Source organism: Alligator sinensis, unplaced genomic scaffold (assembly GCF_000455745.1).
Source record: "Alligator sinensis unplaced genomic scaffold, ASM45574v1 scaffold358_1, whole genome shotgun sequence".
NCBI classification, from domain to species: Eukaryota; Metazoa; Chordata; order Crocodylia; family Alligatoridae; genus Alligator; species Alligator sinensis.
The window spans coordinates 724,919-750,740 of record NW_005842121.1 but is presented as its reverse complement, the minus strand read 5'-3'; the positions used below and the strand labels follow the sequence as shown (position 1 = coordinate 750,740).

General features: G+C 45.7%; 1 long non-coding RNA gene across 1 annotated transcript in view; it reads left to right on the top strand.

Moving 5' to 3' along the window:
• LOC112550476 overlaps positions 1 to 25,822 on the top strand; it is a 110,224-nt gene that overhangs the window by 6,927 nt on the left and 77,475 nt on the right. The window contains exon 2 of the long non-coding RNA XR_003094352.1: positions 19,309 to 19,364. This is a non-coding gene — a long non-coding RNA (uncharacterized LOC112550476). The remainder of the gene's footprint in view (positions 1 to 19,308; positions 19,365 to 25,822) is intronic.

The following is a 25,822-nucleotide window of genomic DNA, read 5'->3' as shown; positions in this document are numbered from 1 at the left end:
TAAATTGTCTGATTTCACTGTCATTGAAGTAAATGGAGTGGTGTGGCAGCTGCGATGGTGCTGGAAATATGAGGTTTTTTTGTTTTGTTTTTGTGATCTCTTCTCCCAGCCATAGAGTAAATGATATCACCCAAAACACCTTGCTTCTTGCATTGAAGTTAATGGCACAGAACAAGTTAATTTTTATGGGGAGTAAGTTCTGTGCCCAAACTAATCAGCAAACAAAGCTGTGACGATCATTTATTAGCCATTACTAATAGACTTACTAGTGTGATGCAATGCATGCTATTTGCTAGTAGCTCGCTGCAAAGCCACACAGTGATACCTGAAAAAGCAAAGCAAAAATGAAGGCATGCGTACAATGAGTTTGTTCAAGCCGTGTAGCGCAGGGCTTGGTTCAAGAGCATAGCATTCACCCTTAAACTTGGGAAGTTAATCCATGGGGGATTTGGCTTCTCAGTTCCGGTTAGAAGGTGGAAATTGCTTGACGGTTATTTTTAACAATAGAAAAATTGCTTATTCTATTATTATTTTGAAACATGGTTATTTATCTAGCTTGAGGGGATAAAGTCTGGTTTGACCGCATTCTCTGGTTCCTGCGTGAAACTGTAGTAGGAGCCAGATGTATCACAGGTTTGGTTCCTTCTTCCCCAAGGGAAGATAAGGGTTTCCTGAGTATCCAGGTGTTTGCAGAGTGGCAGCAAACAGCTGCATGGAGCCATGGTGCTGTTCTGGCTGATTGCTGCAGCTTTTATGTCGGTGTGATGCTTCTCTGATCAGCTGATCACTACTGATAAGGGGCTCCTGCTGATGGGACAAGTGGTGCCTTTTGAAGTAAAAATCACTGCAGACTCAGCAGCTTGCGAACCACTCGAATACAAATGACACGGGTCCGATTGCACTAGCGTGCATGGAACGCGGTTCCCAACCTTGCAGCGGATCGAGAGCACAGCGATCTACAGGGGTGATTTAGGAGAAGCAGGTAGCAAAGCAGGGCTTGAAACTGGAACCTTATAACAAGTCAGTGACAGGAGCAATAATAGAGGAGAAGAAATAAAGTATAAGAAAATGTCTTCATTTGAATTGCTCAAAATAAAATTAAAAAAGCCGAGGGCAGCCGAACTCTAGAAAAGAAGAATTGACGTTAGCAACGAGATGTCCATTTGGTGTCAGGAAGTCAATAGTGAAGTGTGAAGATCAGCAGTCTTCAGTGAGCCCATCCATCCCCTTGATCTTTAGCAAAGGTAATGAACTTTAACAAACTTCTTCAAAAAGTGCCTAAGCAGCTGCCTTTCCCATCTGTAGGGATAGGAAGGTCCAAAAAATCAACAATCTCTTTTAGGCTTGACCTTTTAAAACCCAAGGTTTACTTTCTCCTGCCTTCAAAAGTCAATTTGTAAACACGTACCAGAATAGCCTCTCTTTTCCCCATTTGATGTTCATATATTACAGGTGTAACTAATGATGGATAATGCTGACAAAGTAGAAGCGTATCCAAAAATGAAAAGAAAAATCAATGCATGCTTAACATACCTTTGCTGTCTCCTGTGAACAGTTCAGACTGTATTATTATTACCCTGATTTCCAACATAATCTGTGAGTACTGCTATTAAATAACATTTCTTGAAAGTTATTCTTCCCTTATGTACATGTTTAAAAAATAAAAAGGAAATCATGAAAAAAAAAACATCACAGCCATTGCCTTTCCAGAAATCAAAACCTTCATATCAAGGAAGTCTGAAATCTAACTTAGCCTCATCATCTGTTCCATCTGAGTTAACATCAATCATGTTACTACATGGCCTGTGCAGTTGATTTAAAGAAAGTCACAACAGCATTGTACACTTTGTCATTCAGTCAACTTCCAGGTTATTATTGAAGTATCAAAATCCTGCTGCACAATGAAAAGTGCTAAGGATAAAATTTGCTCCGCCATATAGAGCAGTAGCCTGTACAGTGTCAGACGTAAGAGGGATGTAGGCTTGGACCAATCCATTACAAAGGCTGAATTCCATCACTTTTGAGGAGTCAAATATTTTTTAGGACTGTAACTTATAAGCCTTTGGGTATAGCACAGCAATACTTGTAGTGTACAAGTCCCCATAATCCAGATCATCCTTATTTTTCCAGTCCAACCTGACAGCCCTCTCACTTTGCTCTACTGCCCTGCTAAGATAAGGCAAAGGATTCACCTGTTGTTCAATATTCCCGACTTTTCCCACGGGCATTTCTGCCTTTGCTTTGCCCTCTAGGGGCGTTTGTACACATGACACCATTAACACGTGATGAAAATGTCACCTTGTGTGGCTTAATGGTGTCACAGTATACACATGTAAGACTTGTGGGGGGTTTAAATGACTTTGCACCCTTGCAAACTAAACTACATCTGAATGTAGTTCGGTTTGCAATGTTCTAAATTGCGATGATGTCGCTGTCAGCTGGCCCTCCCGCCTGAAAAAAGGATTGGGTCCCTTGGTGCTTCTGCCTTTAGCAGGCTCCTGCAGCTGGCAGGACACCTGGGGCTGCCTGGGGATGGGCTGGCTTGCTGCTGGGGTGGTGCAGGACAGCAGCAGCAGGGCAGCTGGTTTGCTGGCAGCTGGAGAAGGTGGAGGGGATGGTGCATGGGGGGCTGGAAGTCTGGGCGGGTTGCTAGCTGGCTGGGTGCTGCCCCAGCTTGGAAGCGCCCAGTCCAACTGTTCCCCAGGTCCACCTGGGCTTCCAGCGCCCCGTGCACCATCCCCGCTGCCTGTTCCAGCTGCCAGCACACCTAGCTGTCCTGCTACCTTCCCACACTGCCTCAGGGGCAAGCCAGCCTGTTCCCAGGCCCTGAGGTGTCCTGCTGGCTGCAGGACCCTGCTTTCAAGCACAAGTGGTGAGGGGCCCAAACCTTGCTGTTGTGGAGCCTGCCTGCCCCTTCCCTCCACCATGGCCAGGGGAGTGGGGCCTGCTGGTGGGCCAAGCAGCCCCTGAGCTGCGGGAGCCCCCAGTCCTTCCCTCCATGGTGGTGACAACTCCTGGGGCCACCCAGGTGGGCTGGTAGTAGGCTGGGTGCTGCCCCAGCTCAGAGGCAGCACCCAGTTTGATCTAGATGCTCCTCGAGCCCGTTCAGGGAAGGACCGCCACCCTGCAGCTCAGGAGCTGCTTGGCCCGCTGGCAGCTCCCCCTCTGGCCATGGGCTAGCTCTGGCTCTGACAAAGAACATAAAAAAAGGATCAGCCCCCTTGCCCTAACATGATGGAAACATTTAAATGGTTTATTCCTTAGGGTTTTATTCTATGGCTCACTGTTTCAATTTAGGGGGCATAGCATAAAATCTTGGGGATTAAAACCACATCACATGTACAAGCATGCTACCCGTCCCCTCTGCTCATAATGGTCTCTCTCTAGTCTTTGCTTTTTTAGAAGCAGAAGAAATAATGCCACTTACATAGTAATATAGGGGCCTGGTAGGGGTAGTGTGACTGTTGGTGGACTGGGAAGAGCTGGGCTTGATCCCAGGTGAGGGCAGTGGGTTTCCACTCATTGGCCATTTGATGACACTTTAAAGCGGGTTAAATGCCTTTTGCACTGCTTTAAGGGTGCTGCTGTTTGCACAAGTTTGCAATTTCAGCGACGTATTGTGCGTTAACTCCAGTCACCGTAACACATTCGGCAGTGTAATGCACCTTAAATGACTCTGAGACCCAGCAAATGACTTTGGGGTGCTGCAAAGTAAAACATCTCTGCAGAGTTTTAGTTTTCTACTCTACAGCCGTGGAGGGAAGCACCGGACTCTGTGCGGCTCAGGGGGTCTGCAGGCAGCCCGGCAGCAGCCTGGGAAGGCAGGATCTACAGAAGGGAAAAAAAAAAGGGGACCGGTGCTTCCTTCTGCAGCTGCGGTGCCCCCTGGACTGCCTGAGCAGGGTGCCTGCGGGCGGGTGCCGCTTGGGGGGTGGGGGGGCACCGCTGCTGGGAAGGGAAGCACCAGTCCCCCTCCCCCTGCAGCTCAGGGACTGCTCTGCCCATGAGCAGCTTGCTCTGCCCTCCCTGCTGCTAGAGAGGCAGGTAAGGGTTGGGCTGTGACATGGGTATATGTGACACAGTGGGGTTTACTTTGCCCTACATTGAAGCAGTATTTTTAAACCCACTGCTTCAATTTAGGGAGAATTAAACCACCGTGTTGTCTACAAAAGGCCATTGTTTCCACTTCTAATGTGGCCCTAAGACATTCCAGGAGCTAGCTGGCAGGTAAAGGCAGCCTGTGTGTGATGCTGGTGCTGACCACATCAGCTCCTTCTTGTGCTGAGATTAAAGAAAGTGTGGAGCACTACCTCGGTGAGACACCTTTACCTTTACATAGTAACATAGCCAAAGGTTACTACAAACCTCTATTAATAATTAACCCTTGCTGGACCCTTGGAAAACTGTCATACTGTAGAGTTTCCTTTCTTCTTTCAAACTTTTAATATCCCTCCAAAGCTTCATCAGTTCCAGCCAGTCACTGACTTCAGAAGTGTTGGTGCATGCAGACAATCTTTGCAAGTTTAGGATATTTAGCTGGTCCTAGAAATCAGTTACTTGTGGTCACAATTTGGCAAAGCACTTGCTTTTACTCCATTAAAGTCAATGGGCATTTATACACATACATGTGTCTGCTCTGATGCACTGGTAATCTGGTGCGTCAGAGCAGACTCAGTTAATTGAATCTGCAGAGCACATGAGCTGATGCATGCAGCGCTGCATCGCATACATTTGTATAAATGGTGAAATGCTCAGCAGTGCTGAGAAAACGGTGGCAGCGTGCTTTTGAACTAAAACACCTCCAACGTGTTTTAGCTCAAAAGTGCACCAGCGCCATTTCCGCAGCACTGATGCACATTTCGCTGTTTATACAAATGCAAGCGCCTCAGCGCCAAGCACCCGGCACTGCAGTGCAAACGTGTGCAAATGCCCAATGGGTCTTAATGCCCTGATTCAGCAAAGGAGCTAAGCACGTGCTTAATTGTCAATGGCACAGGCAAGGGTTTCTCCTTGTGGCATTCACATTGCTGCTTCAACACTGTTGGGTGGTCCCTGTGCAAGGAGCAGGGGCTCTCAGTCCAGTTATAGTAGGCGAAGGGTCAACTTCACAGAAGTCACCACCATAACTGGTATTAAAAGGTTACCTTATAGGGAGTCTGCAAAGAGGCTGCAGGTGGGAAAGGTTGTGCTCTTCACTCCTGCAGTCAGTCCTTCCAAGTCAGGGTGAGGAGCGTTGCTTCCAGGAGCAGAGGGCCCAGTTCTAGTGTCCTTGATTCTTCCTCTTCAGCAGAACTCAGTGCAGGAATAGATAACTGCTTCTCCTTCCCAGCGGTCTCAGTTGAATCAACCCATGGAGCAGGGGTGCCATAAGTGGTGTGGGCAGCTTCTGTGCATGGAATGCAAATGGTTGGGAAGGGAGCAGGGAGCAGAGCAGTAGATAGGGCAGCAGAAAGCAGAGCAGCAGACTAAGCAAGGAGCACAGGGAAGGAAGCAAAGCAGCAGATTGGGCTGGGGATCATAGTGGGGGCGGGGGCTAGTTTGTGGCATGTCTGCCAAAAGCATTGGTCCACAGTGCCACGGGGACCTGCTTTACCCGTGTATGAGGCCATTGACTGTGTTGTTGACATTCAGTCTCGTTCTCGACTAACGCATGCACTGACCCTGCTAAAATATGAGGATGCTGATGTAACCCATGTGGACTGAAGTGCTAGAGGAGAAGCAGCCCTCTTCTTTCATTTTTAAGGGGGAGTGTAGCTACAGAGCGTTTCATTTACATACGCCTTTTACCCAGAATTCTTTCAGTGACTCTTTGGAAGTTACCATAACAGGACAGGAAGTCAAGTCTGGTTGGGTATGGGAACTGAGACAGAAAAAGGAAGTAGTTCTGCAATGCTGAGGAAGTCGTAATCCATGTGCTGTGTTGTTGGAAGGGTTCGTCATGAAAAGGTGATAAGGAGGACAGCAGTGAAGTTGGGTGAAGAGTGGTAAATGCTGGCTCTTGAAAGCACCCTAGAAAGGGTTAGGTGGTAGTGATCTAGACAGGATTATCTTGTGTTTCGTAGTGAATCAAGTTTGGACTAGACCCGGTGAGCTCTGAGCTCAGAGACTACAGCACACGTAGACACAAAACCATGAGTGCAGTAGTTATAGCCTGAGGCAAGGGAAACATGATGTGCGAAAGGGACCTTTGTCAAGCACACATTCATGCCAGAAGAGGGGAACTGATGGACAAGTGCCAGGTTCCTGTGTGTCATAAATGATGTCCATAATGCTATTTCCCCTTTTAGTATCATCTTTTCGAGGAAAAACTCTACCCCCTTCCTCCAAAAAAACAAAACACCCAGCCACCACCACCTCAAAACTACTCCAGAGTTTTGACACTCCTTCCCCAAAGGAGAAGAAGCCAGAGATTTCACAAGTCTACTAAATATCCCACTGTTCCTACTGATGATATGTACCAGGCACTTGGATATGATGGTGAAGAGAGGCTGTACAAAAGTTTAATATTGGGAGTGGAACAATGTATTTTAGGCAGTGTAAGATGTATAGTATATTATATAGATCATCTATGATATGTAGTCATCTTAATCTATGGAACTACCAAGGCAGAACCTGTCGCAAGCAATAAAATCACCTTATTTTATTTAAATATTAACCCTTGGGGGGAAGTCTAGATTATAATTCTGCTTTTGTTATATTTGGTCATGTTGCTGCTGTTTTAGACTGCTCCAATTACCTTGTGTTCTCTCATGATGCTTGTCTGATGCATGTGATGTCTTAGTCTGCTATCTTGGAGTCTCACCGATACAACCCTTCCTTCCACATGCTGCATTTTTCACAGCATGGTTTCACAGTGCAATTTAAAATACAATTACAATCCTTTGTGCACAGTATGATCATAAACAAACAGTGCTTTGAAAAGATGAAATGAAGAGCATGTCTACTTTCAGAAGAACAAGTAGCAATTTGTAGGGGCAATTATATCTAGACAAAGGCTGAGTCAAATTTATGTTTCTTGTGTTTGTCAAGGAGCAAGATAGGGCTTGCATGTACCTAGGTGTGCTCCATTCCCCTCCAAATCATACCTAATTCAAATTTATTAACGTATAAACCTCCTATTACAGTGCTGATAATTATACCACATAAATTATTGGGTAAATGATATTGCCGTATTGAGTTGGTAGGAATATATTGGAGATTATGTTTGCAGACATGAAGTAATCGCTATACCTTCCAACAAATGAGGTAAATATCCCATGGAAAAAGATAAACTAGAAAAAAAGTATAGCAGCATCAGGCTGTAACTTCAGTCGTAGTTCAAAGTCTGTGAAAGGGGGTGCTATCTAAATGACTCTGTACAGCCTCAGGGTACACACCAGCTCAAGTCCAGCTTAGAGCTGAGCTGTGTGAATTTTGTGGTAATTCATTGTGGGCCTTTGTCTGAATTGCAAGTGGAAGCTGTGAATATTATACTGTGGCCAGCTTTTGCCACTTTTTTTCAAATACTCTCACGGGTAGGGTTGTTTTATACAAATAGCAGGGAAATTGCTGCCCTTGAAGAAGACAGCATGCACTCCTGTAGTCTACCCTTTCCTGTTGACAAGGTTTCAGATATCTACTCAGGAATCAAAACAGTGCTATGTGGTTTAGGATCATAGGAAAATAGAGCTAGAAGGGAACTCCCACGGTCATCTAGTCCAGTCCCCTGGTCCAGGCAGGATCATTCCTGACTAAACCATCTCAGGCAAGTGTCTGTCCAACATGCACTCGAAATTTTCCAGGGATGGAGATTTCACAACCTGTCTATGCATCCTGTTCTGATGTTTGATCACCCTCGTACTTAGAAAGTTCCTCCTAATCTTCAACCTATATTTTATCTGGTGTGCTTTGAGGCTATAGCTCTTAGTCCTGTCCCCTATGACCACAGAAAATATTCTATCTCCACGCTCTCTATAATCACCCTTCAGGTATTTGAAGACTGTTATCAAATCACCTCCTTAAGTGTTCTTATCTCCAGACTAAATAATGTTAGTTCTTTCAGCCTATTCTCATAAGACATGCTTTCCAGGCCTCAAAGCATCTTTTGTCACTCTCTGCTGGGCTTTTTCCAATGTGTCCACATCCTTCTTGAGGTGTGGGGCCCAAAATTGGACACAATACTGCAGGTGAGGCCTCACTGGTGCTGAATAGAGTGGAAGAACATTTCCCTTGATTTGCAAGTGACATTCCTGTCAATACAACCCAGTATTTTGATTTATTTACTTTTTTTTTTTTGCGATAAAAGCACACTGCTGGCTTCCGTTCACTGCGACCCCCAGGTCCTTCTCTGTAGTGCTGCAACTTAGCCAATCTGTAGTTGTACATGCAGTTCTTCCATCCCAAGTGCAGGACTTAATGCATGTCCTTCTTGAATTTAATCTGACTGACTGTGAACCTTTTCCAGTGCATCCAGGACATTCTGGATCCTAGCCCTATCTTCTAGAGCATCTTCAAATCTATCCAAATTCATAGAATCATAAAATCATAGAAGTCGGGTCGGAAGGGACCTTGTAGATCTTCAAGTCCGACCCCCTGCCTGGGCAGGAGGAAAACCAGGCTCAAGTGACCCCAGCCAGGTAGGCATCAAGCCTCTTCTTAAAGACTCCCAGGGTAGGAGCCAGCACCACTTCCCTTGGAAGTTGATTCCACATCCTAGCCGACCTGACTGTGAAGTAGTTCCTACGGATGTCTAATCTAAACCTACTCTCCAACAATTTGTGGCCATTATTCCTTGTTACCCTGGGGGGTGCTAGGGGAAACAAGGTCTTCCCCAAACCATTCTGGTCCCCCCTAGTGAGTTTATAGATGGTCACCAGGTCCCCCCTCAGCCTTCTCTTGTGAAGGCTGAACAGGTTCAGGTCCCGTAGCCTCTCATTGTAGGGCCTGCCCTGCTGACCCCGGATCATGCGGGTGGCCCTCCTCTGGACCCTCTCCATGTTGTCCACATCCCTCTTGAAGTGGGGTGCCCAGAACTGGACACAGTACTCCAGCTGTGGCCTGACCAGTGTCGTGTAGAGGGGGAGGATCACCTCCTTGGCCCTACTTGAGATGCACCTGTGGATGCATGATAGGGTCCGGTTAGCCCTGCCGACCGTGACCTCTCATTGTCGGCCCATGTTCATCTTGGAGTCAATGATGACTCCAAGATCCCTTTCTGCCTCCGTGCTCTCAAGAAGGGAGTTTCCCATCTTATAAGTGTGTTGCCGGTTACTGCTGCCCAAGTGCAGCACCCTGCACTTGTCCGTATTGAAACGCATCCTGTTTTTGTTAGCCCACCCCTGCAAACTATCCAGGTCTTGCTGCAGTCTTTCCCTCCCTCCTAGCATGCCCACCTCACCCCAAATTTTGGTATCATCAGCAAATTTGAACTGGTTGCTTTTCACCCCGTTGTCCAAATCGCTGATAAAGAAATTGAACACCGCGGAGCCAAGCCCTGGGGGATTCTGCTGCCCACTTCCCCCCGGGTCAAATATGACCCGTCCACCACCACCCTCTGAGTATGACCCTTCAGCCAATTCGCAATCCATCTGACTGTGTAGGCATTGATGCCACAGTCGCCTAGTTTTTTAATGAGGATGGGGTGGGAGACAGTGTCAAAGGCCTTGCTGAAGTCCAGAAAGACTACATCCATGGCAACACCTGCATCCAATGCTTTTGTGACCTGATCGTAAAAGGCAATCAGGTTGGTTTGACATGACCTGCCCCTAATGAAACCGTGCTGGTTGCCCTTGAGCATCATCCCCGATGCCGGCCCATCACAAATGTGCTCCTTGATGATCTTCTCAAAGAGTTTCCCCAGGATTGAGGTAAGACTGATGGGTCTATAGTTGCCTGGGTCCTCCCTCCTCCCTTTTTTAAAGATGGGGACCACATTGGCCATCTTCCAATCATCTGGAACCTGGCCTGAGCACCATGAGCACTCATAAAGCCGTGCCAAGGGCCCTGCAATAACCCCTGCTAGCTCCCTCAACACCCTGGGGTGGAGAGCATCTGGACCTGCTGACCTGAACACATCCAGCCCCTCCAGACTTAATATCAATTTGCTAAGTGTGCACTCAATCCTATCATGCAAATAATTGATGAAGATACTAGACAATACCAAACCTGGGACAGATCCCTGGGGAACTCCATTTGCTACCTCTTCCAATGTAAGCATTGACCTATTCATGACTACTCATTGAGCCTGATATTCCAACCAGTTATGTATCCATCTTACGGTACGTCTGTTTAGTCCTTAGTTTGTTAATGAGAAGCCATGGGAGATGGTGTCAAAACCCTTGCTAAAGTCAAGGTATATCATATCCACTGCTCTCCCCCATCCACAGAGCTTGTCAGTTCAGTCACAGAAGGAAATCAGTTTGGTCAGGCTTGACTTGCTTTTTTGGGAATCCCTGATGGCTCTTCCTGATCACCTTGCTTGCCTCTAGGTGCTTCGCCATAGAGTCCTAAGGGACCTGCTCTTTGATCTTTCCAGGTATCAAGGTCAGACTGACTGGTATGTAATTCTCTGGATCCTCCTTCTTCCCTTTCTTAGAAATGTGTGCTATATTTGCCCTTTTCCAATCATCCAGATCCTCACTCAATCAAGCAGATAAAGGCAAATAATGTATAATCCAGATGTACTACCTGGTGAATAAATCTTGTGATGTCCTCTTTGCTTAGTGCTCAACCTTCTGGTCCTTCTGTTCCCCTGTACTCTTCTGGGCTCCTTGGATGCCTGTCTGGCAGGCTCCTGGTGAATCGAGTTCCTCTGGCTCCCTGGATGGATACTCCACTTGTTCGGCAGAATGCCCTATGGGCAGTTCAGGGAGCAAGCCAACTGTTTCTGCTCTGGCTTTTCCAAAATTGAGCTCCAGATGGACAAACTTCTAGTCAATAAGACTTACTGTATCTTCCCATATAGGATACTTAATCAAGAAAGAGTCTGAGTTTTTTGTCTTATTGCATTGATGATAGGGTTCAATAGCGATACCATTGATGATAACATTCAATAGTGAAATGGGGACCAAGTATAAAATGGTTGGTGATTTAGGGCAGCCTTCCCTCCCAAACTGGTAGAAGTTTGCCATATTTTCTTTTAAAATGGAACTTTTTGCACAAAGGTAAGACTGTTCTTGAGTACAGCTAGCGCACAAATCATTGAGTAGTGCAGGTCTGAGAACCACCATTTTGTTTCTCTTCCCAAGTGTCCCCCCCCCAAGGTTTTTTCCTCTTCAACTCTGACCAGTAAAGTCATCAAGTCCTCCTGAATTTTCAGGTTTTTGCTTATGCTGGCAAATGTTTTGCCCTCTCACCTCACTGGTGTATCGGAGCAATTTTGTTGGCTTCCAACAGCACCAGAATCTCTCAAGTTTTGGCTTGTGAGCTCAAAAAGAAGCTCCCAGGTTCAAACAAACTGTGTGTGCATGTATGTGCGTGTGTGTGTGCATGTGTGTGCGTGTGTGCGTGCACGTGCGATAGTTGTAGATGATGCCCCCTCCTGTCCAGCAGGACGTGTAGCCTCTTGCTCCGGGGAACCATCCACACAAAGAATGCTTTAGGCCAGTGGTTTTCAACCTGTGGCCCATGTAGCCTTTAGGGTCCGCAGACTGTCTCTAAGGGGTCCATGAAAGATGACTACGATCAACCAAAAGTATGTGGATGCCCACACTTACAATCCAAAGGGGTCCATACCTCCATCTGAAATTTTTTAGGGACCCGTAAATGTAAAAAGGTTGACAGCCACGGGTGCCTAGAGATGTTCTTGGTCACTTCTGATTCGAACGTGTCAGAGCAGACTTGATTAACTGAGTTTGCTCTGCGTTGTAATGAAAGCACTCCAGTGTCGCCTTACCAGCACATGCATTAAACCTCTGCACATTTGAAAATGGCCACCGTGGTGTTTTATCTAAAGCTTGTCAAATGAGCTCCATTGAAAACAGCCTCCCAACCCTGAGCACGTATATAAGATCACTGTTTTAGCCTAACCCCGAAATTCAGCAAGCAATACATCCCATAGCCAAGGGAGAGCAGTCCCTAGACATATCCTCCCACACTTGCTCAGTATGTGCTCTTCCCTCTTTTAACAGTGTCCGATCCTGAAAAGCACCCTGAATTTGGTGAGCAGGTAACCCTTGGAGTCTCTGCCTTGTGAGGTCCCTTTCCTCCCTCTCCCACTGGGCTCCTGCTTCGTGACCCCGGGCTCTCATTGCCAGGGCTGTCAGACTTTGGAAACACGATGTTAATCAGAAGTTTTTAACCAGACACATATAAAGCTCCATAGAGACCATGCTGCAGCTTTGCAGCTGTGAATGTGTCCCGAACAAGCCCTTTAGCTTGTTCAGCCACGGTAAGGACAGTAAAATTCACGGGAAAAAAGGGAACATCAAGGGACATGTGAAAACTTGGGGATGATAGCGCTGGCTACCGAAAGCCTGTAAAAGGAAATTAGAGACTGATGTAGCCGGATTTTCCCTGTGGTCCTTTACTGTAGCAACTTTGAGTTTGTTGCTTTATATCATGTAGTTATGTGCTGTGCTATAAGGCTGCATCATTCTTATATCTGCCTTGGGTCTCAGCTCAGCAGGCTGTTTGCCACAGGTAATAAATAGTGAGGGTTGTTAAACATTGCAGACACTATTCTGCCCTTTTCTGGCACAGCCTTGCATACAGCATGGCTATCTGAGCGTACTCCAGTGCCTTTCACAGTGCAGGGAGTGGGGAAGCCGGGCAGTAGAGCTGGTGTTAAAGTGGCGCTGCCAGGGATGCACTGTCTGCAGTTGTCTGGCACCCGGGCAGATGCCAGATGCCTCTCCGTGCCTTGCTGTACAGCCACAGGGCCAGGCATAACTGAGCTGTGATTTGACTGCCTGGTTGAGTATGAATGGTTCAGCAATGATGTCCCATTGCATTGGGGAAAATGAGTTTTCAATTGTTTTATGCTTTTTTCCTCTCTGAGGCACCAGCTTGCCTGGTATAGGCCTCTGACCTGCAGTCTAAAGTATGTCCAAGCAGTTGCTATGTTGAGATCCAACTGGAGAAATTTCTAGCAAACAGGACTTACTGGTATTAAATCTTTGCATTTTGGAAACTTTATTATGAAGGTTTCAGGGTTTCTTGACTCTGTTGCAGTAAGTATGAAATGAAGCCTAGGTATGAAGTGTCCAATGATTGAGGCCACACCAGATGCTCAAAGCAGGGATGTCAAGATATGGCCCGTCGGCTGGATCTGGCCTATGGGACCTGGTGCTGCCCACGGTTCTCCAGGCTGCATGCAGACTGCGCTGCATGGCCTCATACACCCCATGCAGTACCCGCTTCGGCTGCTCCAGGGTCACGTCACATGAGGCAACCACTCCAGCACATATTCATCCACTCAATGCCAGATCCGGCACACATCCTAGACCAGCCAGTGCAGGTTGCACATGCAGCGTGGCCCTGGAGTGGCTGGCCTGGGCGCCTCGCATGACATAGACTCAGACTGGCTCTTCCAGGGCACGTGCTGCATGCAGCACCCACACCAGCACACACGCTGGATGGATCCGGCACGGAGCCAGATGCCCCCTGGACTGGGAGCCGTGTGCTGTGTGGTCCCGGAGCAGCAGGTCTCATGCCATACGTGATGCCCACTCCAGGACACACACTGGTTCTGGGATGTGGGGCCAGTCTGTGGGCACAGTACAGCACATGGATTGACTTTGCATCCCTGGTCAAAGGCATTTAGGCATGTAACTCCCAAGGACTGGAGACGCTTTTGCAAGGTCTGATTGTCAGCGAGTGCCCCCTCAGTGTCTTCTGAAGGTCTGAATCCTATAATGTGCTTTAGGTTGGGCTCTCTAAAAGTGTAGCCTAAGAGACCTAGTCTCTCGACAAATTTAGCTTAAAGAAAGACTACACAAGGAGGGAGCAATTCAAGCAAGTTCCTATGAGGAACCAGAGGTGAAACACTGTTTCTGAGCTAGGCAGCTGCTGGTTTAAACCTGTACATGTTGCAAACACCTCTGCCAGAGGAAGTGAAACTTTAGGATTATGAGAGATACACCGGGTGCATAATCTACTATTCTGAAGGTATATTGTCCCTGACTACAGGGTCTTGTTCCTCTACTTAGGGTCAGACCAATGTCATATTTGGGGTCAGGAAGGTTGTTACCCCATGGGCAGATTGGTATGGACTGTAGGGAGTTTTGCCTTCTTCTATAGTGGGGGGTGGCCCTCTTCTGTGAATCTCTTTGAGCAAATTTTAACAACCTTTGCAGCAGCAGGATGTTGGCCACCTTCTTTGCTTGTAGCAGGTTTGGGTTGTGGGTGTGTTAGGGTTGACTATGTAGTGTTGCTAATCGGTTAGACACGGATTTGTGCAGGGTGGTTGGATAGGGATGACCCTGCCTCAGGCTAGGTCTGGTTGGACTAGATGACCTTGGCAGTCCCTTCCAGCTCGACTTTTCTATGATTTCTGCACTTAGAGCACTACTGCAGAACACCCGCAAATCTCATAGTTCTCCATGGGAGCTGCTGGTGCTCATTAACCTTGAAAACCAGACACTAACATACTCTTTTAACGATAGCAGATCTGCTTTAGCTGTGGGTAAACCTTAAAAATAAACCTCATACCAATATGCCTGGTGAGCAATTGCACATCCTTTGGTAACTCTGAGCAAATCTCTCTTGCATCATTGCTTTTCTGTTGACTGACATGCTGCGGATACCACTATCCGTTATGTTTTGCATGATGTGCTATATAGGACGGGTGAATATTTAGCCTAGTCATTGGAAGAACGTCAAGTTTTTGTATCGTCTTTCCTCCCAATGGGTGTGATGGACTGTATGCCTGGTCCTCTTGTGTGCTACCAGTTTGTTTTCCTTTACCAGCAGACCTGCTGCTGCTCTTTTGATCTTCTGGCTCCCAGGCCTTTTCTTGGCCTGCTAATGTCTCTTCCAAGTGTTTGCCAACAAGTGAAATGCATTGAGGCTGCCTTCTTTCCCTCCTGAGGGTTATTCCTTGCAGTCCCCTATCAGCCTAAATCAATGTATTGATAAAGAAAATGTCTTGGCATCCAGGTCAACACAGGGCTCTATTAAATTGTTACAGAACAAATCCGCTTCCGTAACAGATAGATTTTACCCCTTGGAAGCAGCACATAAAAATAATGGATGCATCCAATATAGTACACATGCGCATACATGCACTGATGCATTCATAAAAGGATATAATGAAGGACCTATATTGTCATCGGGTATTAATATCTGGCTGCCTTGGGAGGTTAACGTATTCAGTGTAAGATTAGTGTGGAACCCTACAGTAGGGTATGTCCTGCCTGCTGTATTTTAGTTACAAACCTAGCAAGCATGGAGAAGTAAGCATTGTACAGAAGAAAAAAAAAATCCATTAAGCCCTGCTGAAATGAGACAAGTCTAATTTTTAATTAAATAATGTCTGCTCTATGGAACTATCTTTGGGGACAGCTAAGTAGAGCACCAGAAGGGAGTGAAACAGGAAGAGGCAACGTGGCTGGTTTTGAATAAAGAGTCATTATAAAGATGATATAAAGAGTGGCGTTAGAAAATCTTCCATTTTAGTGCAAACAATAAATTATGATCAAGGGACGTGATTTTTTTTCACTCTATTCAGTACAGGTGAGGCCACATCTGGAGTCCTGTGTCCAGTTTTGGCCTCCTTACTACAGAAAGGATGTGGACAAATTGGAGAGAGTCCAGCGGAGGGCAGTGAAAGTAATTAGGGGGTTAGGGGACATGACTTGTAGGAAAGGCTGAGGGAACTGGGCTGATTTAGTCTGCAGAAGAGAAGACCGAGGGGGGATTTGATAGCAGCCTTCACCTCCCTGCCGGGGGGCTGCAAAGAGGATGGAGCTGGGCTGTTCTCAGTGGGGGCAGATGACAGGACAAGGAGCAATAGGCTCAAGTTGCAGCAAGGGAAGTTTAAGTTAGATATTAGGAAAAAACTTTCTCACCAGAAGGGTAGTAAAATGCTGGAACAGGTTACTCAGGGAGGCTGTGGACTCTCCATCCTTGGAGGTTTTTAAGCTCTACTAGACAAAGCCTTGACTGGGATGATCTAGTCCTCCTTTGAGCAGGGGGATGGACTAGATGTGACCTCCTGAGGTCCCTTCCAATCCTCATTGTGTATGATTCTATGAATAAAAGCCACCGGAGGGAGAACAGTTTGTCATCTAATGGTGACATTTCATTCGGTGACTGAGAACACGTTTCCGTGTCAGCCCAGAGCCTTCCATAGTTTAACAAGGAGAAGTGCTGGGAGGGATTTCCCAGCCTGTGAGAATGGTCATTTCACACTTTAAACATGTTTCATGCAGCCGTGTTGGTCTAGAGGAAAAGGCAATCACGACTCATAGTAGAGATGGTATCTTCTATTAGACCAACAAGATTTTTGCAAAAAAAAAAATTTTGCAGAATTTTTTTTGCAAAAACAAAAGAATTAATCTTGCAAAAATCTTGTTGGTCTAATAAAAAATATCATCTCTACTGTAAGTCCTGATGGCTTACATGGTTTGCACTCTGGTTACTTAAGTTAGTGGCTGCCATGGCATTTTTAGAAAAGCAAAGAATTAGCACAGAGCAAAAACAATTATATCAACAACAACGGGAACAATGAGGGTATAAGCTTGAAAGGGCCCTCTTCCCCCAATTTGGATGTTGAACTGTTCTCTGCTTCAATGATAGATCAGAGATTGAATGTGATATTCAAGACCAAAAGCCCCTTTGAAAAGGGGCTCTTATCTGCCTGGGGTGACTTTGGGGATCTCTGTCAAGTATCTTGAACTACAAAAGCTGTCCCTCCCTATCTGCTTTGCCTTCTTGTCTTATACACACAGACAGAGATAAGTATCAAGCAGACTGATGCAGACAGGAAATGGAATGCAGACATGGGCAGATCCAGGATCAGGGCAACGAGGCGTCTGAACATGTTTGGCCATGCAGCTCATGCATTGTGAGCTCTCTAAGCTCACTGGTCTTGTAGTGAGCACTGGGCTCAATAAATGCAGGGATAATGAGAAGAGCACACGTTAATCTTGGAGCAACATGCTACTTCTCCAGACAGTTTGTCTGTCTCTCTAACTGACTCACAGCTACTTAACTGAGGGGTCATCTCCTGATTCCCAACCCCTCAGTTTCCTGTTAGGGAGCATCTCTAAATTCTAACTTCTATCACCGCAGGAGTGTGGGCACAGCCTTGCCAGAGCTCTGCATATTCTCTGAGCTCTGAGTTTGGGAGCTTATCGGCATGGACTGTGGCCAAGGTCCTTGGGCTTGGCTAGAGAACTGGCATAGGATCGGCCTAAATACCAGTGCAAATTTCTCCTATGACTTTCACTGGAAAACAGCAGCAAAGTTCTATGTAGGCAACATACCCATTAAACATCTAAATATCTAGACACAATCCTATTCCACCCTGCTCAATCCCTGAAAAACTTAATGCAAAAAGGTGCGTGGGTCATCCTCCTCTTCGCTACTTATTGCAGCTTAGTCTTAAGGCTAAGAGGGACCAAAATAGATGAATGAACCATCTTTCCAACACTTGAGCAGGGTATAATAAGATTGCACTTTGACACTTAGATATTTAAGTGCCACTTAGATACCTAATAGGCAGAATGAGATGTGGTCCTATATCTGTAATATGTAAAAAAAAAAGAAATGCAATAGTCTTAACGTTTCAGTAAAGGAATAGGCTGTACAGCTCTTCTCCATGTATCTTTATTGTTGGCAATTAATAACTTTTATCTGCTCTGTTGGCTTAAAAATCTAAAAGCTCCTTAAATCTCAATAACGGCACAAAGCTTGAATACTGAAATCGTGGTGAGCTTTGCTAGTTTCATCACAATGAGTAAATGCCTCCTTTCAGAGCAACATTTGTAGTGTGGAGGCTGGCTTTTGAGAAGACATAAATTAAATAAGAGTTGACCCAAATCCAAACTCAGACTCTTTTTCAAGTTCAATGGCGTTTAGCCTCCTTTTTTTGTTTTTCTGCAATTCTCTCATTCCTGGGTCTGTCAGAAGTCTCTGTATTAAAATATTGTGAAGGAAGACGTCTTCTTGATATTGCCAGTTTATCAGAAAATTGTCTGAAAGAGCTTGTTCTAATGTGATTTACAACCCAATTCTGTAGCCTCAAGAAGATTGATTTAGGATCCAATCTTCCTTTTATGCACTGGGCTTGTAAGTTGGTTTTGATGAGTTCTTCTTCTTATGTCTCTATGCTATGTTTGACTATTTTGTTATACATGCTTGCACTCATTTATTGTACTTTGCAAGATCTTTCAGTGTACATGTGCCTTCAAGCACTGGGCATTGCAGCAGGTGTTGCCTAGTCTGAGGCTCTGTGCCACAGTCATAGGTGGTTGAACCAATGGCATAGCCCCAGTTCTTCATTAGTTCCTTGAAAAGTCTGACTCCACCATATAGGTGATTGAGACATCACCACCTTTGCCACAATTCATAAGCCCCTAGTGGTAAAGACTTGGGTGCTGGAATGTCCATTTTTTCACTGTCGGGTATTTTTTTCAGCTTCTCATTCCACATCTGTAGTCATGTGTCTTTGGGTGTGGCACCAAGAGGTTGGGTGCTGGTGAAGAATCTCCTGCATGACTTCAGACATTTGTGTGCTGCAGGATAGTCATACAGCGGGTGTCTCACATCTTCAGTCTGTTTTGATTCTTCTATATCGTTTCACAAGCTGATTCTTGATCAGTATTTGTTCCAGTTATGTTGGAGAGCATGGATTGTCCGCCTTGCATCAGATCAACAGCATCCATTACTCCACAGAACCTCTTACATTTGTGTGAAGCATCAGAAGCAGGCCTCAGTGAGCATGTCTACATGTGCAATTAATGCAACTGATTATACTGCACAGCAAATTATTGCACAGTAATCTACTCCTGGGTACAGTGTCTACATGTGCATTTGAGCACAGTAATTTACTGTGCCACTGGATAGTATTGCTGTCTGATGGGACTATCTGATGGTACAGTAAATAAGTCTACACCGCCCTAATTGCCATGCACGTGAAGATGGTGACACTTTACTGCACAGTAAATTAGTCTACTGTGCAGTAAAATGCACATGTAGATGCACCCAGTATTTGTAAGTTTGCCTTGGGGAGAAAGGAAAACCTGGAGTCTATCAGCCTTTTTCCCTTGGGCCTGTGTCTTCAAGTTGCAGGTGCTTTTTTTTGTTCCAATGGGGGGAAACACACCTTAAAGTCTCTGTTTCTTGGTAGTGTTTCTTGTTCTTGTTAAGTCTCTGTTTCTTGTCCAGCAGTGCCTGGAGGCTTTCAGTGAGATTTTGGACCAATTGTACAAGACATCATTGAGGTAAGAAGGCTGCATTTTGCTCTCTATATAAATGTGTCATTGAGTCTTTTGATACGAGAATGGAGTTTAGCTCCTCGTAGCAAGAGCAATTATGATATGAACACATGGCTCGAAACTAGAGATGCACTTGCAGTGCTTGCATCTGGAACAATCTCAGCCCCCAGGGGAGGGTCAGACTGGTGGTTCCAGGTCGACCCAGGGTTGTCTCCATGTGACATTATAAAACAGCATGTTCTCCCCAGGACTATAACAAGCCACATGGCTCTGAGGTCACTGACTCTCTGCTGTTTTAACCTGCATTTCACAAGCAGAAAAAACCTTGCAGAGTGGTGGGTTCAGCATGGCCACCTGGGGCATGGATGTGTTGGGCAAACGGCTTCAGACTAAAATGTTACATTTTTAAAGTATTGTAAAGAATAATGACTTATTGTAAGAAATCTGCAGCCCGGTGAGAAGGCACCCAGAAGCCTTCTACACAACAAAACTTAGGGAGACTAATTCTTCTGCACACATTGATCAACTGAGTATAAAATGGCTGTAAAATAAGAATGAATCATAATATTTCAGTGGGGTAAGTAACTAGACAAGGTTTGTGGCAATGAGGAGTCACTCCTGCTCCATTTAACAGAACTGGGATTGAGCCTAGCCTCAAGGCGGAAAGGTCTTCTCTACACAAAGGGGGTGCTTATTCTGCTCCTCTCAGAGCCATGAGGTCAGGTCTGTGCTGGATGTAGCAATGCCAGATGCATCATTATATAGAGGGAGCCAACAGTAATGTTAGGGAGTTGTCTAGAGTTCTCAGGATCCCATGCTCGAGACAGGGACCTGACTTTCATGAGGTCCCCACACAGCAAGAGGTCTATTGCTTTGTCTGAGGTGAATAAACGGCCTCTGAATGGCAACTGACCACTAAATTGCAATAGAAAAGCTATTCATACAGATCTGCCATCCCTTACACCTGTTATTTTCTCAGCAGCTAGATCCTGTGATAGCTTAGGAAAAACTATATCTAAGTTCTGTGTGTGTGCGCACGCGCACGCTCACACTTGAATGTACATACCGCTGTTTTGCCACTGGAAATCGTGATCATCAATGTTAATAGCAGTGACCTTATGAGAATACAGACACATTTGTTATGATAAAGCAGAGGATAACACATCCCTTTTATTTGGCATGCTCATATTCACTGTAACAAGAAGAAGAAATATAACTTCTTGAATTCTGTGCCTCCCCATATAATATTGTTTTAAACCTGTAAATCTTCCAAGAAACCTTATCAGCAAGGATGGCTTCTTTAGGTCTCTTGCACCGAGCCACTTTATAACCTGAGAACTAAAGCTTGCAGTTTCCAGCACTCCTGGATTGAGGAAGTTTGGAAGAAGGGGAAAGGAAGTGTTTGTGATGCAAAGCGACAAGGATCGGTTGATACAGCAGGTTAGGATCTGTGCTGCAGCGTGAGAATTCTTTTAGGATCCTAGCTTTATATTTCAGGTGTGAAGGCTAGAAAATGATATTTAGAGCTTTGCTTTGGGGAATTGGATTGTAGGTAAAGTAAATATGCATTAGAACAATGGTCCAGGGAAATGGCAGGGGTTAATTGATTTCTAAAGGCACACTTCAAGGCCCATTGTGTCTGACACAGGCAGAAAGCAGACACACAGGCTTGGAAATTGAAGATATGTACCACATTGTTCCGTAACAGAGATAATGGACATTGCCACGTTGGCTAGGTCACAGTGCCCAACTGCAGAGCCCTTGGGATTTCCAGTTTTGGGGAGCAGATGAAATTAGGAGAAGGCTGAGAAAGCCCTAATTAGGATGTGTGCATGTGATGGGTTTGTGAAACAACGGAATATGCTGAGAGGACAGAATGTGGACAGTATGACGACCACAGGGAGACCAATCTATGGTACCCAGAGATGAAGAGTCATCAGAGAGGGAAAAAGATACAAAAGGAGGGCTTTCAGAGCAGCAAAAGGTCCCTGAGAGGGGAACCCAAGGCCACCATGGACAGAAGGCATATTACCAGTCCATCTCACCCACCACACTGCAGGGGTAGGGTCAGATGGGCCTTGACCTCCAACCTCCAAGCTGCTGATTTCTGACATTCAAGAGAGAACCTCAGAGAGAAGCTTTCATACTGGCTGGACGTACCTTCACTCTGTGAACACTGGGGCTGGTAGATATAGAATTGTTTGCGTTATTCTTATCTGATATCATTGTGTATCAATAAAATTCAGTTATTATTCAATAGAGAGGTTGTGGTCAGTCTGAGGGTTTGGGTCTGCCTGGAACAAGGTATCTGTATCATAAATCCAGTGTCAACAAGGTGATCTAGATCTTTGGAAGGTTTTGTAAAGTGATATCCTTAGCTGGTAGAAATGTATCTCAGGGGAGTTAAGATAGTGTAAGAGTGATGTTGGAGCCATGATGGTCCAGAAATTACACTAGAGGCAAGGATTTCCTATGGTGGTATCTTTTATTGGACTAATTATGTAGCTGGGAGAAAGTTAGACAAGCTTTTGAATTCAAGACATTCTTCCTTAGGTCCCTGATCACAGGAAACAGGCACAGTATAGTGCAAAACAGCAGGGGGGGGAAGTGAGGGCTCTTCTCAGGAGTAGCAGACAATTAGCAGAGGGAAAGAAGCTGAGTACTGGGAGATCAAGGCCTATCACCCTTGATAATGATGATGATGATAGTAACAATTTGGTTTTCTTGTATGAAAGTGGTTGTTAGAAAAGGGAGGGTTTTAAAATATGCCCAGTGCTACCCTTGATGATATTTATGCAACTTGGGTCAGATTTACCCTTGTTGTCACCTCCCTGTGTTCCACAGCAATGCATTGATCAGTGCAGCTGGCTCCTTAGATCTCAGAAAAAACAAGCATGCTATGAATCTGCCAGGCTAAAGAAAGGGAATTTAGCATATGCATAGTAAACATGAACTATGGTATTAGACAAAATTAAGGTTATGGCTTGCAGCAAGTCAGAGCCTCGGAGGCTGTGCAAAATCCCTGATAGGAATGTAGATGCAGCTCAAGCATAACTAAATTGTTTACAGTAAAAATATTATAATTTATTAGCTTGCAGCCAGCACTTACCTTTCTTCAATGGCCCTGTTGGGTTTTTGGGGTTTTTTTTAATTTTGTACTTTTTAAGATCACCTAATTTATAGAATCCACAAACCACCGGCTTATGGTGAACACTTTAAAAGCATGTTGTGTCGGAAGAACTGGCAGAAAGAGTGCTAGTAATAGCTTTGGAGAGGACAGTATTTCTAGAGCCCTGATAGCTCATGGGGTTATTCATGGAGGGAGCCTTGTAGTCATCGTTTGCTAGTTAGAAACTGGTGCAAGTCTGCAATGACCATGTGTGAAAGGGGTTGGTTGTCTCATTTCCGCTCCCAATGGATGAGGGACAGCTGCTTGTTACTCCAGTGGTTGCTAGTTGAGAACCAACAGCTCAAGCTGTGCTGACGTTGTCCTTCCACCTGGCTTATCTTTTTGGATCAGGACTTGGTGCTGTAGATCAAGAGGGCTTCAGTTCATCAAAATGGCAACCTGAATGGAAGTCGATGAAGATGCCATAGCCACCATAGCAGTTTCATGGCTGAGTTTTGTGCCTGCAATTTTTTAATCATTAACAAGAAACAACAACATCTTAACCTGTTGGGTTTTGTTTCTGTTTGGCTTAGCCTTCATTCCCCTATCGTGGGGCATATTATTGCTAGACAGTTGAACATGACTTGAGTTATACATGCCAAGCTGAAAGTCAGCAAGCATAATAGAAGTTAAGGTTAATTTCCTTGCAGTTGCTACAATAGCAGAGGAGACTATAGTAATTAAAACCATCTTAAAAAGTGATTTAATCTTGTAAACACTCTTTAATCAGCAGTAATGAGGTGGGGGGTGGGGGGAGATGTGACATGAAGCATTATGTGTCCTGCGTGGCTCCAGAAGCAGTTTTAATTTTTTACCATTTGTCTATGAACGTCCCCAATGTATCATGCATGTACAGACACAGAATGAGATATGGCCTCTGGCCCACTGAGTTCACTATCTAATTTAGACATAGGAAAACAGGTCCAGCACTGAGACAGCCTAGATGTTGTTAGTGATGTAACCTATATGAGAAGAGTTGTATCCTGTTTTATTGAATACAGGCTTCCCTCGCTTTATGCGGGTTCTGTATGTGCAAATTTGCTCTTATGTGTCATTTTCCAGGAATGCACATACCACATAAAGCGGGGGAAACCTGTATAAGATTGTCTGGCCAGAAACGTGAAAGTTGTGGGCTTTCAAAAGGGCATATAAGAGGATAACTGGCCATCTCATGGCTGGGCACAAGTCTTTTCTATCAACAAGGCCTTCCCATATTTGTATGGCCTAGAGGTGTATGCTGAACTGTATTCCAGTCTGGAAATGGAGGAAAGAAGTGATGAAACAGTTGGTTTTGCTACCATGCAAGAACAAGGAAGATGGGAGGCCTGCTGTCTTTTTCTAACAAGGGAAGGAAGGTGAGACCTTAGAAGAGCAGGACTTGCCTCTTGTCATAGAATCAAAGGGTTAAAAGTGACCTCAAGGGTCATCTGATCCAACCCCTACCTTTTGGAGGAGAGAGACCAGGAGCCATTGGTGGGTGGGTCTCATCTGTGAGGGCAGCCTTTGGGCAGTGGGGGTGGTAGGAAGAAGCCTGGACTAGGGTGAGGTGCAGTCATAGAAGCCAAGCAGAGCTATGGCAGCCCAGGACCCAGTGAGCTGCCATCCCAGTTTTGGGATCGGCTTGCAGCTCACTCTGGATTTCATGGTCCAGTGACTCTGCCTCTAGCTATGCCCAAGGTAGCTATGGGTAGTTTGAACCTAGTTTGGGTGTGCCTGCAGGAGCTGTTGTAATGACACTACAGCCATCCTTGCAGAAATAGTGACCCTGTGCAGTGAAGTGGTGCTTACAGAAACCCAGCTCTGGGGTGTGCAGAAGAGGGGGGAGGAGAAGTCCCTGCTTATTTGGTCCACATGCTGGGTATGTGGGGGTTTTATTAAAACTAGGCTAGGATCTGGAACCAGCTTCCAAGAGAAGTGGTGCTGGCTCCTACCTTGGGGGTCTCTAAGAGGAGGCTTGACATTTACCTGGCTGGGGTCATTTGAGCTCAGTTTTCTCTCCTACCCAGGGCAGGGGGTTGGACTAGAAGATCTGCAAGGTCCCTTCTAACCCTACATCTATGAATCTATGAATCTATGTGACAGAAGCAGCCTGCGGACTAGGAGACAGTGCATAGTCAGACCTAGCATTGGAGTGGTAATCTGCAGTGTGACAGAGGCATGAGTGATGGCCTGGCCAACAGAGAGTGGAGTACAGTCCGGACACAGGGATCGCACAGGAAAAGGTGCCACTGGCTGATATCTTCAAAGATATCAGGCCCAAGGGATTTAGATGCTTCACTCCCATTGACTTTGGGGCCTCAGGATTTGTAAGCAATACTGGTAGCTACCACTGGTGATGGCAGAGGGAGGGGAAAAGAGCTTAGTTGAGGTCAGGGTAGTGTTGTTTTAGAAATGGTATTTAAAGGTTTGCTTTTGGGAATTGGCTTATAGGTATAGATATGTACATTAGGATGGTTCAAAATGGGCAGCAGGAGTTAATTGACTTGTAAGAAGCGTGGGTCTCACACACTAAGTTTCTCACAGCTCTGGAAGCACACAGGCTGCCTAATACAGCAAAGCCAACAAGTACACACAGTCTGGAAAAAACAGTCTGGGAACTGGGAGTATATACTATGCTGCCCATAACATAGATTCATAGATGTTAGGGTTGGAAGGGACCTCAATAGATCATCGAGTCCAACACCCTGCATAGGCAGGAAAGATTGCTGGGTCTAGATGACCCCAGCTAGATGGTTATCTAACCTCCTCTTGAAGACCCCCAGGGTAGGGCCCCCAGGGTAGGGGAGAGCACCACCTCCCTTGGGAGCCCATTCCAGACCTTGGCCACTCTGTGAAGAAATTCTTCCTAACGTCTAGTCTAAATCTGCTCTCTGCTAGCTTGTGGCCATTATTTCTTGTAACCCCCGGGGGCACCTTGGTGAGTAAAGCCTCACCAATTCCCTTCTGTGCCCCCGTGATGAACTTATAGGCAGCCACAACGTTGCCTCTCGACCTTCTCTTGCGGAGGCTGAAAAGGTCCAGGTGCCCCAGTCTCTCCTCATAGGGCTTGGTCTGCAAGCCCTTAACCACTGGACCCTCTCCAGGTTATTCGCATCCCTCTTGAAGTGCGGCGCCCAAAATTGCACGCAGTACTCCAACTGCAGTCTGACCAGCGCCCGATAGAGGGGAAGTATCACCTCCTTGGATCTGTTCGTCATGCATCTGCTGATGCACAATAAAGTGCCATTGGCTTTTCTGATGGCTTCGTCACACTGACGACTCATGTTCATGTTGGAGTCCACTAGGACTCCAAGAT